Consider the following 14,658-nt stretch of genomic DNA (forward strand, 5'->3'; position numbering starts at 1 on the left):
ACAAAATTCTTAGAGCACTGATCCATGAAGCACCTTTCTTAAACTAGGTTAGTAAATCGGTGACATAGCCGTTCCTGGGAATTTGAGGTTCAGAGGAAGGGCCCAGGGACTATGAAGTATTCCTATAAGCACATCACTTTTTTTAAGGACCACCAGTATAAATACTATCAAAAATGGAAGTAAAATTCCATTCTCATGTCTCCCAAGCTAGAAACACTATAACTCACTAACCTAATGTGCAAAACCAGGTGATGACTAGATGCTCCAAGTCTGCCATTTGATGAGTATGCTTGTTTTTTTTTTTTTCAGAATTAAGTTACTTTATAGATGCCACAGGGTTTCTTTGGAAATTAGAGGTTCACTAGGAGAGCATGGGAGGATGTGAGCATGAATTTCAGATAGAGTTCCCCTCATGCTTAAGCTACTCTGGGAAACCTAAGGGCCTCCTCCAGTCCTGCTGCTTCCATCTCTACAGTGACTCTCAGATTTGTCCCTTCTCCAACCTGCTGCTTTGGTTGTGATCTAGCCTACAGCAGCAGTCTCCTGAATGAATGCTCCTCTGGATTTTTTTCTCCTTCATCCCGTGTACCAGTCTCAGGCTAATGTACCAACTCTAATAAGACACTCTCCATGGACTGCCAGCAAGCCTAGAGTCCTTCATCTGGATTTCCAGTTTCTCATTACATCCAAACTTTAGCCACATTAAATGCTGCAAAGATTTATTGCTCAGTGTGTTTAGTCAGATGGAAAGCACTCATTTCAAATGATATGTTTTATGAACTTTAATTTTAAAAACTACTTTACTTCCATCTTTCTTTAGCCAAGTGAATTCCTCCCTCTTCAGAAAACCATTTCATGTCTATCAGCTCTAACTCCTCCTTCTAGACTTTCCCTATCCACACCCACGTCTGATGCCAAACCTTAAGGACTGCCATTCCTCTGAATTTTCCATTCCCTCATTTTGGTGTCTAAGCATATTTTCAGACTTTGTAAATGTACATGCCAGCCCTCTCTTGGATACCCCTGTCAAAAATTCACATTTTGTTTGCAGGTAATCAGTATTGGACAGTTGGTACTCAACGGTTCCCTGTAGTTTCCTTTTTATTAACAGTCTCACCTAAATTCAATGACTGTGAGTCCTTTGAGGGAGAGTGAGCCCCTTCAGGGAGAAATGTCAGTCCTTATATAGGAAGGTCATAACTTACAAGTGTGCCCCCAAAATGTACCAAATAATCCATATTCTTGCAGAAACAATATGATGAGTCATAGTCCCAGACCTGTGCAGACCTTACTTGAGAACCAGCTTAATTCCACGTACTAGGCAATAAAGAATGGGGAGAAAGAGAAGAAATAGCAGATGGTAGAGAAAAACATGTTTTTCCCTACAAAGCAGGGATTGTGCACCAGATGTTTTTCTGCAAATAAGTATTGCATGTCCCTGAGGCCTCCTTTCCTTTCTGAACCTACCTCCACAGTCTCCTGAGTTCTTAGGTTGTCATTAAAGGAGAATTCACTTCACAGATATCTCATACTCCAAATTTCTTTTTCCTTTCTATTTGTATTCCTCCAGGAAACATTCCCTTCTGTAAAAGAAAATCCCAGCTTCTAGGCAGGAGGGAACAATGCTATTCATGAACAATTTGCAACCTTTTCCACTATTTGATGATCAATTGCTTCTGCCCTCTAAATAAATTTCTGATCAGAAGAATTGATCAATGTGATAAGGAGAAAAAGTGTAAGGGAAGTTCTGCACCAGAGGATAACTCATAGGGTAGTCCTCTGGAAGTTTCCACCAGTTCTTCTGAGCCCTGGATAAGTCTTGGCTTCTAAGGCCATCAAGTCTCCAAAAGACGCACTGTTTTCACTTAAGTCATTGGCATTTTGATTGGTATGAAGGTGTGGTAGAGAAAGAGAGCTTGTTTAGATTCAGCCATTTTCTGTTTTTTCTTTTTGTTGAGAATCAATGTATGAGTAGTGTATTTACATCTTTTCCATTCCCTTTACTCCCCCTCTAATTCCTCCCATTCTCTCTTCCACTCCCTCTCAAATACATGACCTAGTCTTCTTTTTAGGTATAGTGGTTTTCAACCAGGGGCGTTCTATGCTTCCTCCCATGTTCTATATGTGGCCATAGTAGAGTGTCAATATAACTGAATGCCTAGTTGGTTTCTATCAACTTACCAAAAATCTAGACATACCTGGGAAAAGAGAATCTCAATTGAGAAAATGCCTCCATAATTGGCCTGAAGGCAAGTCTACATGACACTTTCTTGATTAATGATCGACATGGGGGAGTGACCAGACCACCGTGGTCCTGGGGTGTATAAGAAAATAAACTAAACAAACCAGGGGAATCAAGGCATTAAGCAGCATTTTTCCATGGCTTCTGCTTCAGGTTCTGCCTTGATTTCCTGCTTTGGCTTCCTCCAGTGGATTGTGACCTGGAATATGTAAACCAAAGGACACTTTCCTCACGCTGATTTTGGTTATCTTGTGTTGTCACGGCAATAGAAACCCTAAGACATTGACTAGGAAACTTTTGGGGACTGAAAAGAGCATTGCTGGCAATTACAGGAGATGGACAGTATAAACTGAGACAGACCCAGACAAACCTGGGTATTAGCCACCTACCCACAGAAGAGTGCTAGACACTGAGCATGGAAATGCTTACTGACTAATGCAACATGACTCAAGTAGTTGGCTCTAAGATTAGTAGAATAAACAATTTGAGGGTTTTGCCAAAACCTGTCTGTATCAGGCTATTTCACACAAGACATTCTGGAACGTCCAAGTAAAATATCTATACTGCTGCTATATAAAACCTAAGAGTTCCATTTAACTCTAGGAAATCATGCAAATTCTCTACTTGAAACTGAATTTTTATGTTGCTTGACTACTGCTAAAAAGAAGTAGGCCATTAACTGGCACATGAACTATTAGTCTTCACATTTTTAGAGGGCTTTATAATTTTTAAAATGCTTTTCCATTTTATTCCTATGACTAGAGACAAAATAAGTAGAGCAGGTATTATCTCCATTTTTTATACAAGAAAACCGATGCTCAGAAATATTGTGTTCTTCCCAAGGCCACACAGCGATATTAGAGGCTGTGTGCACAGCGGCACACTGATTATATTGTAACAAATATGCTACTGCCTTCAGAGCTTTTCCGTGAGAACTTTGAGAAACATGTGGTAGTGGATAACTCCCTCATTTTAAAAATTATAAAAGTAATTCATTTAGAATGCAATGGAATTTCAAAAAACAAGGTGTACAAAAGAAAATCCCACCACTAGTCTAGGTTGCTGATGGAGCAAAATAGACTCCAAGCTAAAATCAATTCTACTGCTCTCTCTGTTTCTCTCAGAGCTATGGATTCTGAACTCTTGCAAGGTAGCTAGGAATTTCTTTATTTTTTTCCATTTTTCATGTTTGTAGGCATGTATGTGACATATGTGTCTGAGTGCATGAATAGGCCCAAGGTTAATGCTGAGAACCATCCTCAATCATTCTTTAAAGTGGCTAGTTTGAATTGAGATGTACAGCACACACATTAGATTACATGTTGAAATAACATTTGGAATCCATTGGATTAAGTAAAACATAACCCTTTTAAAGTTTAAAAAACTGGAGTATTTTAAAGACACTGAAATCTGTGTCTCACAAATAGCATTACCTCTGTGACCTCGTCTACCATACTTCCCTCTCATTCCTCTGCATCAGCCATACAGCTCTCCTTAGTGAGTCACCAGCCCATAAGGCAAGTTCCCACTTCTTAGAACACTCCTTCTGGTGGCTCACACTCCATACGAATATTTTCTCTAACATATTCCTTCATTATCTTCTAGTCTTCACTAAATTGTTTGTTTTTTTCCTCCAAGGTGTCCATTTTTATTCACTGTTTTAAAGGACAGCATTTTGCTATGTAGCCCTAGCTGACATGGAACTCACTGTGTAGCCCAGACTGGTCTCAAACTTTCAATGATATGTCTGCACCCGAGGGTCTTCTGAGTGCTGTTTATACAACTTCCAATTTTGACTTCTGGCCAGACCTCCAATCACCCTGGACCTTTTAATTTATTCCAACATACAGTATTCTCCCCTCATCTATGCTATTTTCCCCATGTTTTAAGTTACTCGGGGTCAAACATACCCCAAAACTACTAAATACTAAATTCTAGAAATTAAAAAAAGACTCATTAAATAACTTTCATTATATTCTAATTAAATTGTTAATTTTAGCCATCTTCTTACTGAAATTAATCTGTAAATCAAACTTTGTTTTAGGCATGTGATGTAGTATATGCAGTCTCAGGCTTCACCATGGGTCTCAGAATGAATCTTCCATTAACAAGCAGGGGATACTGTACTAGTTTACCCAGCAAGAGTGTATGATTCAAAGGATAAGAATTTGTAGGTTTTGTTCACTATTTATTCTGAGGGCTTAGAACAGTACCTGGCACATACCTAATGTATAAGAACTACTTAGTAAATGGAAAAGCTTATGAATATGGGTTCAAGCAATCTGAACTTTATTTTTCTGGATTACCAGATAAAGTAAAACAATTTTAAATATTCTAATGCCCCGGATGTATCCAAACATTATCCGGTGAATGAGATTTGCTCTTTGGAAACAAGTCCCTTTAGGTAAGTCTCATTTGTAAGGCAGGTGACCATTAAGTAGTGCTGTTTTGTAGTTAAGAAATGAGGTGAGATTATAGTCGTCGTCGGTTGCCTTTGGTTTGGGAGCTGGCTCCAAGGCGATCTGAGATTTCTACAAGAGATCTATGATATTTTTATGGAAGCTACATGTGAATCAGAGAGACAAAGACCTACAGAAACAAAAGAATGAGAGTGAACATCCTTGGCTAAAGCTTTTCCCACTACAGTGTCTGTTCACCGAAATAGTTATCATGAAGAAATTGGAGTTATGGAACTTTTAAAATATATTTTATAGCTTGTATTTTTAGTTTTTAATTACATATGAATAGGCACAATATTGTCAGTGCTTAGAGCCTACATATTATGTTTCTGTTGAATGATTCCAAAGGAGGTGTTTCAGAGATCATATAAATGAGAGAGCCAGGACTTCCAAAGTCAGCTGGCTCTGAAACAGGTGCTCTTAGCTTGTGGTTAAATCACCATGGCTTTAAAGACCTTGTTTGACATTAACACCTACCAAATTCTTAAAAGCAGTATGGTGAATTCTATTTTTCATATTCATGGTATCTCAAGTTCACTATTTTGAAAGATAACACTCATTTAGATCCATTTGATGTTCCCAAGCTTACATTCTTGCCAAGAAGACAAATACACACAGCACAGAGGTTAATACTAAACAATATAGGATTGTTTTTTTTTGTTTTTTACAAAATCAGCTTCAACAATAACAACAGGTTAACCCTGGTTTGCCTTGCCAAGAATAAAAAGAAGTACCATGTAATTTTTGTGGGTTTGAGATAGGGTTTCTCTGTATAGCTTTGGAGCCTATCCTGGCACTCTCTCTGGAGACCAGGCTGGCCTCGAACTCAGAGATCCACCTGCCTCTGCCTTCTGAGTGCCAGGATTAAAGGTGTGCGCCACCAACACCTGGCTAATTTTTATGGTTTTATCAACAACAAAGTTGGAAGTTTCATGGTAAGAACTCCAACAAATAAAACTCTCAAGTGAATTTTGTGACGTTGTTACACAAGGAGAGTAACCCTTGACCTGCTGTACACACGCACAGGCCTGGAATTCCTGTCAGCAATGAACCTAATACGAACTTGCAGTTTTCAAGTGTACACTCTAGATAGCTGACTGAGAATATGCCAGAAGCTTCTAGAAAAATGCTTAGTTGTATTGTGAAGCAGGGGCACTTTGGGTGTATATTTGAAGACAGCCATGAAGGTTCCTGTCCAGTTGAATTTGGGAACTTTTTGTTTCCTGTCCTAAAGGGAAGAACTATGCAGAAAGTTCTTTGGCAAATCATGTTTTAACAGTAAGAATGAGTCAGCTTCCATTGAGTAGTCTGGGATTGCTTACCTAGCGATAGTAGAGAGGCTGGAAAGGGTTAGTACCAGGAACTCTATGTTAACCGATAGTGTGACTCAACTGGCTGTGTACATTAAAGTGTTTGGGGAAGCCTACTCCTAAGTAATTTGTATTGACGCACTGTACAAACAAATGCCATAAATTCTGCTTTGGAAAAAAATCACACATATGAATATCTGCACAGAACCCCTGTGGATAACACACACATGAATACACTTATCTATGTTTAACACAAAGGCATCCTCAACACCCCCTTGTTGTTTCCATTTAGGAGAAGTCAAACTATGAAGAATCACATTCTAATGTATGTGTAGGGCTCTGAATTTTTTTATCAGTTACGTCCAATACTCTCTGAAAAGCCATACCTGATTGAAAAGAATCTTAAAAACTGGAGATACTGAGACTAAAATGAAAATATTGAAACATTTCACAACTGTACAAGTTGGTTAAGGGTACCTGAGATATATTACAGACTATCCAGTCAAAACAGCCTACTAGAAAACAGTTAGCTACCTGGCTAAGTATTTTATATGCAGTGGTTACATAGCTTGCCATTGGCAGCACAAGGACTTGCCATTGGCCTAGCTGTGACTGATCCAAAGCTCATGCTTTTCCCCATTATGTTCTAAGAGCTCTTGGTACCCAGAAAGAAACAGGAACATATTTAGTTAACATCCAGTCCCTGCTTCCGGAACAAGCTTATGTTCTTGCTGAGAAGACAAGACAAATACAGCACAGAGGTTAATACTAAGTAATACAGGGCTGTGATAGGCTCTGTCAGGTGACACAGGCAACATACAGGGTAATGTGGCCTGTATCAAGAGATGCTAGTGATATCCAATTATTGTTGCATGAATTCCACAGAAGTCTACCCGGCAGGAGATAGGGAGTCTAGGAGGATGTGAACAGGATATTATTTAATTGACTGACACATAGTAGTTGTACATATTTATGAGGTAACCTGTGTTATTTCGATACATGTACAATATGCAATAGTCAGATCAGAGCAGTGTTTTGAAGATGGAGATTAATAATGGATGATGAAGAGCTAGAGCTGTAGCATTTCTGAAGGCAGGAATTACAGGCAAACAGATAAAATCAGTTATGTAAAAGTCCCAGAAAAGCCATGCAGTGGTGGCACATGCCTTTAATCCCAGCACTCGGGAGGCAGAGGCAGGCGGATCTCTGTGAGTTCGAGGCCAGCCTGGTCTACAGAGCAAGTGCCAGGACATCCAAGGCTACACAGAGAAACCCTGTCCCCCCCAAAACAAAAAAAGTCCCCAAAAAACAGATTGAATATATCAAAAATCAAAAAAAAAAGTGGCATGGGGTTCAGGCATGAAGAAGCTCACAAAGTACACACACACACACACACACACACACACACACACACACACACACACACACAAACACACACGTACGTGCGCGCGCGCGAGCGCGCACACACACAGTAGAAAATAGCAAAGTTGGTGGATTCCATTCAATACTTTAAAGAAGAGATAACAAAAGGCCGTTTTTGTTGTTGGTTGGTTGGTTGGTATGTTGTATGTTAGTTATGCTAGTTAGGTATTGTTGGGTTTTTTGTTTGGTGTGTGTGTGTGTGTGTGTGTGTGTGTGTGTGTGTGTGTGTGTGTGTGTGTGTGTGTGTGTGTGTGTGTGTGTGTGTGTGTGTGTGTGTGTGTGTGTGTGTGTGTGTGTGTGTGTGTCTGCACAAGTGTACCCTTGCATGTGGAAGGCATCAGCCAATCTTAGGTATAATTCCATGGGCACTAAGCACCTTTTTGTTTATTTATATTGAGACAGGGCTTTTCACTTGTCTGGAATGTGCCTAGTAGGCTAACCTGAGTGGTCAGTGAGTCCCAGAGATTGGTCCATCTCTGTCTTCTTGACACTAGGATTACACACACATACTACTGTGCCCTTTGTGTTTTGCATGGTGGCACTGGAACGATCCTCAATTCACAAAATGTCTCCATAAGATGAGGCTGTAAGCAAGTCTCTATGGCATTTTCCTTTTTCTTCTATGTTCTTAACTTTTGGGAATTGCTTTAATAAAAAAAGTTCACATTATTGTAAATACAAATTAAATTCGATTTTTCTTAATTAGTGATTGATGAGGTGGGCCCAGCCCATTGTGGGTACTGTCATTTCTGGGCTGGTAGTTCTGGAGTCCACAAGAAAACAGGCTGTGGATGTCTTCCACTCAGAGCTCAGGGAACCCTGTGGAAGAGGAGGCAGAATGAATGTGGGAACCAGAGGGGATGAAGGACACTAGGAGAACAAGGACACCTAAATCAATTGAACAAATCTCTTATGCAGTCATAGAGACTGAAGCAGCAAGCCCAGGACCTGCATGGCTCTGTACCAGGTCCTCTGTGTCCATAGCAAAGCTTTCAGCTTAGCATCTTCATGGAACTCCAGACTGTGTGAATGAGTGGATCTCTGATTCTCATGCCTTCTATTTGTGTTCTTTGTTTTCTGTTCGTTTGTCTTGCCCAACTTCTATGTGACCATTTTTTGTTTATCTTACTATATTTTATTTTGTTATGTTATCTTTATCTCTTAGCGTGTTCTTTTCTAATGAGAGACAGGAAGGGAGTGGATCTGGATGGTAGGTGTGGTAGGAAGGAACTGAGAGGAGTAGAGGGAGGGAAAACTGTAATCAGGATATATTGTATGAAAAAAATCTGTTTTTTGGGGGGTCTTTGGAGACATGGTTTCTCTGAATTGCTTTGGAGCCTGTCCTCGAACTTGCTCTGTAGACCAGGATGGCCTCAAACTCAAGAGATCGGCCTGCCACTGTCTCCTGAGTGCTGGGATTAATGGCATGCACTACCACAACCCAGCAGAAAAAAGTCTACTTTTAATAAAAGGTGTAATATAGAAAGCAGGCTGAGGAAGCCATGTTGAGGAAGCCAGTAAGCAGCACCCCTCCATGGCTTATGCAACAGGTATTGCCTCCAAGCTCCTGTCTTGCCTGAGTTCTTGTCCTCACTGCTTTTGATTATGAACTAAGCTGAAATAAACCCATCTTCCCCAACTTGCTTTTGGTCATGGTGTTTCATCACAGCAATAGTGACCCTAAACTAAGACACATGGGTTCCAGGAATTGAATTCAGGTCCTAGTGCTAGCAAAACAAGAACTTATGCACTGAGCTAACTCCCCAGTGAATGTGTTTGGTTTGTTCTAATGAAGCAGCAGCAAAAAAAAGTGACAATGAGCACAGAATCTATACAGGTTCTGTCACCAACTGAAGGGTCGTGAGCAACTTAACATCTTTTGCCTTGATTTTCTCAATCCTTAAGATAAGATGTAACAAGGCCTACTTCATAAGGATTATAGAAGAAGTTACTGTTTGCAAAATGCTTAGGATAGTGTCTACAGGTACTAGGTGCTATCAATATGATTGCATAAAATTATAAATGCAATTCATTACCAACACAGAAATGTAAGAAATTCTAATGTCACTTATAAATATCTTTCCTCAGTGGATAATAGAATAAAAGTATAAGCAAGCAGAAGGAAATACTGAGAGGAAGGAAGGGAACCAGTTGAAGTAGGGGAGGAGTCCTGGGGAAACAATGGGGGATGGGTATGAATGAAAAGAAAGTATAATGAGAGTCAGGAGGATGAAATGCTAAAATCCATTACATTGTAGGCTAAATTTTAAAATTAATCTAAAAAATAGTTTAGATTTACTGGACCTGGATTATCTCACTTAATGTAAGCCCCAGTTAAACCCAATGGGCCACAAAGTAAAAACAAAACCAAAACAACAAGATATGAAAGTGGCATAATGGCAAGTTAGTAAGAGGAAGAGAAGGTGGTAGGAGTAAGAGAAGGAAAAGAGATGGTAGAGGGACAAGTGTAACCAGAATGTATCATATACATATACAAAATTGAATAATTTAATAAAATATTTAAAGGAAGAAAATAAAATTTAATTTTTCAGCATGAATTTTTATTAATTCTTTGAGAATTTTGATGTATTATATTTTGATCAGATTCACCCCTTCCCCCAATTCCTCCTGGATCCACCCTCTTTTTGTTACTTTCCCAACTTTGTGTCTTTAGCGTTGTAAGTACATTGAGCCCAATTTGTCCTGCCTATGCACTATTGAGTGTGTGGCCATTCACTGGAGTGAGGAAAATATACCAGGGGCCACACCTTTAAACAAAACAAGCTTTCCCTCTTCCAACAGCTATCAATTACCTCATCTAGAGGTGAGATGTTGAGCCCACCTCCCCACTCTATACTAGGGATTTTTATCTGGCTTGAGCTTGCTCAGGTCTTGAGCATGCTCTCATCAGCACTGTGAATTCATGTAACTGCCATGTTGTATATGGAAAACTGTTTCCTTGTAGTCATCCACTGCCTCTGCTTTTTACGATCTTGCCATTTCCTCTTCTGTGATGGTCCCTGAGCCTTGGAGGAGGTATGTGATAGAAATATCCAGTCAAGGCTGAGAATTCTACATTATTCTTTGCACTGTGATCAGTTGTGGGTCTCCGTGTTAATTGCTATCTATTGCAAAAAGAAGTGTCTCTGATGAGGGCTGGGAGATGAACTAATTTATGGGTATACCAATAAGTCATTAGAAGTCTGATTAATATATGCCCATATGCAGGAAAAAAACAGTAGTAATAGGTTCTCCTTAGAGGGTTTCATCTGTCTAGTCATAGGTTCTTGGCTCTGATAATGGTGTATCAGAAAGTAGCTGGTCACTCTCATGACGTTTGTATCACTTCTGCACCAGTGGGGATATCCTGCCAAGCTAGTTGTTACTGCAACTCTGACCATTTTATCTTCCAGTCCATTCATGGGACCTTCTAGCACTATGGAAAGCTAGCCAGTAGAAGGCCTCCAGCCTTCCCCATGTTCTATGGCACAAGCTATGTGGTACATTCCATAGTTGAAGGTCTATGGTATCTCACTGGCCAACAATTCCAAAAAAGGGTTAGTCATTCCTGGCTCTTGGCTTTTTAATTGTTAGCCATGGTGTCTATTATGGATACCATTTCCCTGCTATGGGGTAACTACATTAAAATGCTTTTTGTTTTATATATCTTCAAATTCTCCCACAGTATAATATTTCCATATGGCCTTTTCAAAAGCTCTGTAATAATTTAAAAATCATTCATAAACTGGGCATGGTGGCACAAACCCCTTTACTTTGGAGGTATAGGCAGGAGGATCCTAAGTTCTAGGTCAACCTTGGCTTCATAGCAAGTTCAAGGCTAACCCTAACCCTAACCCTGAACCATATCACTCAACACACAGTCATACACACATGCATGCACACATACAAATGCACAAAGGAAAGCACCATTGTCTTAAAACAAAGAAACAATACATAAATATGTCATCCAGGTGGGTTGCAACACAGCAATGACGAGTCTAGCTAAATAGTGGCTGCTGCCTCTAGATGAGACACGTATGGCTCTTACAGATCCCACTAGCTCTTGGGGCTTTTACCTGTGCCACATCATATGACTCACAGTTTAAAGTAAAATGAACATCCTGGTTCATACTACACTCCAATATTTACAAAGAGGGTTCACAAAGGAGGCTATCTGAGCCTGTAACCTGGGCCTGGCCAAATTCACAGGCTGTTTTAATTCTTAAGAGTGTAAAAGAAATTTCTGTCCTTCCTTGACAGAGAGATGTCTCTGACTCTAGGTTCCGGACCACTGGGTTACACAAGCACCCCAATTGCAAAAGCCTACTCCATGCCAGTGTTGTGTCTTTCTGCTCTGCTTAGAACTTCGGATGAGATGGGTTTATGGGTTCTACTGTGCTTTGCAGCAGCAAGGCAGCAGGAAGTCCAGAGCCAAAATCAGCCAAGTAAGAACATGTGGCTTTCTTCTGAGTTGTCAGGCCCTGACAAATTGTGTCCTCCTCCATATGCTCATTTAGTGGATTAAACTGGGCCTCGAGGCCTGAAATACCCACAGCTCGGGAATCTTTTGCACAGTAGCTTATTCCAGAACAAACTAGCTAGATCGAGCAAGTTTCTCTTTAGAACAACCATCTGTTAAAACATATTCCCAGGCAGTGAGTTTCCTCTCCTGACTGATCTTGAAGGGGAGTCCGCTTGAGGCTCTCCTGAGGAACTGCAACAGTCTCGGAGTCTGTGTCCTCTACCTTCCAGAAAGACACACTTCTTCGTGCTTTCTAGGTGATTGGCTGAGGTATGATAACAGCTCTGCAGACCTGTTGACTCCTAGGGGTTACCCCTAGACACTCTCCCACCCCTGTTTGTCAGACATGACTAATGGGAATGTCAGGACATGCGGGAGAGGGGAGGGGATGTTTTGGAGAAAAGAGTAGTTCAGTTCAGTTGAAGCCCAGATCTGTTCTGCTTTCGAATAAACAGGTCAGCTTTGCTTAGCCACAGGTGGGGCAGCCTGAGGAGAGGCTTCAAAATCAAGTGGCCTGCCATGAGCAGAGCATGGCTTGACAGCACTGGAACATGGAAGCTCAGGTCTTTCATGCTACAGAAGGCCACATTTGTCACAGCTTGTTGCTGAGGCAAAGCTGGGGAAGTAGAACCTGGGTCTCCTCACTATTGGTGCAACTTATTGAGAAAGAGGTAGGTGTATATGTGAGAAACTTGTGGCTTCTTTTATACAGCAGCATATCAGATGAATAACAGGTCTGGAGCTCTTTCCAACTGGGTGGAGGTAACATAGCCCGTTCCCAGGCCTGAGCAGCAGGAAAGAACTTTGGCCACTCTCCACCAACTCATGGTCCTCCCAAGGCAAACAGTTCCTGCTCTGCTGTGGAACTGACATCTGAGAACCTGAGGGATTCTGGGTAAGGAGACTTCTAAGGGAAACGTTTATCTGTAGGGAAGGCTGTTTGGGCCTATGCATATTTCCCTGGAGCTGCCACCGCACACTGTAGCAAATCAAACATTCCTTACCTCAGTACTCGGCTAGGCTTTGTGTTCAGTGAAGGTTGGGTAGGTTGATGGTAACATGGTCTGACCCTTCAGTTTCTCTTTCGGCTCTTCTCTCCACCACTCTACTCTTTTCTCTTTTCTAGCATTCTGGCCTCTTTGCTATTCCTCAAACACAATAAACATGTTCTCACCTGAGGGCCTTTGGACTTGTTGTTCCTGCCACCTGATATGCCCTTCCTCAGGTATGAGTTTGTTGTGCGCCTTCCCTTCCCTCAAGCCTGTTTAAGTCCTACCTGTTTCAAAGATCCTGTCCCCAACTACCCTCTCTGAAACTTCAGGTGCAAACACTACCTTCTTATTCAAAACCTTTTCACCTTATAGGTTTCATTGCTGTTTTACATTATAATACAGACTGTGCTGAGAATCTTACTGCTGCTGTGTGAGAGCCCAGATGTTTTCTAGTATGATCAGTCATGTATTCCCACCCCCCCCAACAAGAATAGCCCATGGCATCCAACAGGTTCTTCAACATTGTTACAGAATAAATGTATGAGTTGCTAGAGAAGGGAAGATTTCTATATTTTTCTTGGTGCATATTTGCATGCAGCAGATAACATATTTATTCATTTTCCAAACAAATATTTCTTACACACTCTTATGACTCAGGCTGGTTATCTACTCAGTGTAGTGTGAAAAAAAATGAGTAGACAGGAAATGGCAAAACATTATCATAAACACTACGTGGGTTTTCAGAAACACAGCAAGAACTGGTGGAAACTTTTCAAAGGAGAGATGGCCCATGAAGGAATACAACACACTAAGCAGAAGCACTCTGAGGTGAAATGTGTAGAATAACACTTGCAACAGAAGGTGCCACATATGTAAAAATACAGAGGGTGGTATGACCCACGGCTCCAATTGTATTAGGCCACAAAGTATCAAGAAGGAAAGATGTAGGCGGAATGAAGGCTGGTGACCAGGAAAAGGCCATACTTTGAGACCATTGCCTGCTAGTCAAAGTATAGTAGCTCCCTCCTATCCATATGGGCTATGTCTAGAGGCCTCCAGTGGATACCTGAAACAACTGAGAGTGTCAAGTTCTATTGCTATTGTTTGGATATGTAGTATCCCTCCAAAGACTCATATGTTCAAGTCTTGGTCTCAAGCTCATTGATCCAATCACTTAAAGTGGACATCCTCATAAGGCCTCTGCCCAAAACAATGGGTCCCCCTTTCGATAGATTTGTAATCTGGTGGCATCATTAGGAAGTGGTGAAAATCAAGTGGTAGTGTCAGGTCTGAGGAAGTTTGCCATTGAGGATACGAACACCTCCATGCTGGCGTTTAATTTGTTGGGGGAGAGAGTTGGCTCAGCAATTAAGAGCTCTTCCAGCAAACCATATAAAGTGGTTCACAACTACCTCTAACTCCAGCTCTAGGGGACCTGATGTCCTATCTGGAACCTATGAGCAATCACACATACATGTGACATACACTCCCACAGACACATATACACAAATAAAATTAAATATATTTTTAAAGCTTCATTTGTAAATTACATACATTAATTTATAATATTTATACATACCATAAGAGATTAATAATAATAATAACTACAAAATATACCAATATAAATCATTTAAAGCATATGACTTGTCAACTTCCAAAATTTTATATGTAATCATTTTTTGGAACATGGCTGAATGCAGATATTTGAAAC

The sequence above is a fragment of the Cricetulus griseus genome, chromosome X, assembly GCF_003668045.3.
Source record: "Cricetulus griseus strain 17A/GY chromosome X, alternate assembly CriGri-PICRH-1.0, whole genome shotgun sequence".
In the NCBI taxonomy this organism is placed as follows: Eukaryota; Metazoa; Chordata; class Mammalia; order Rodentia; family Cricetidae; genus Cricetulus; species Cricetulus griseus.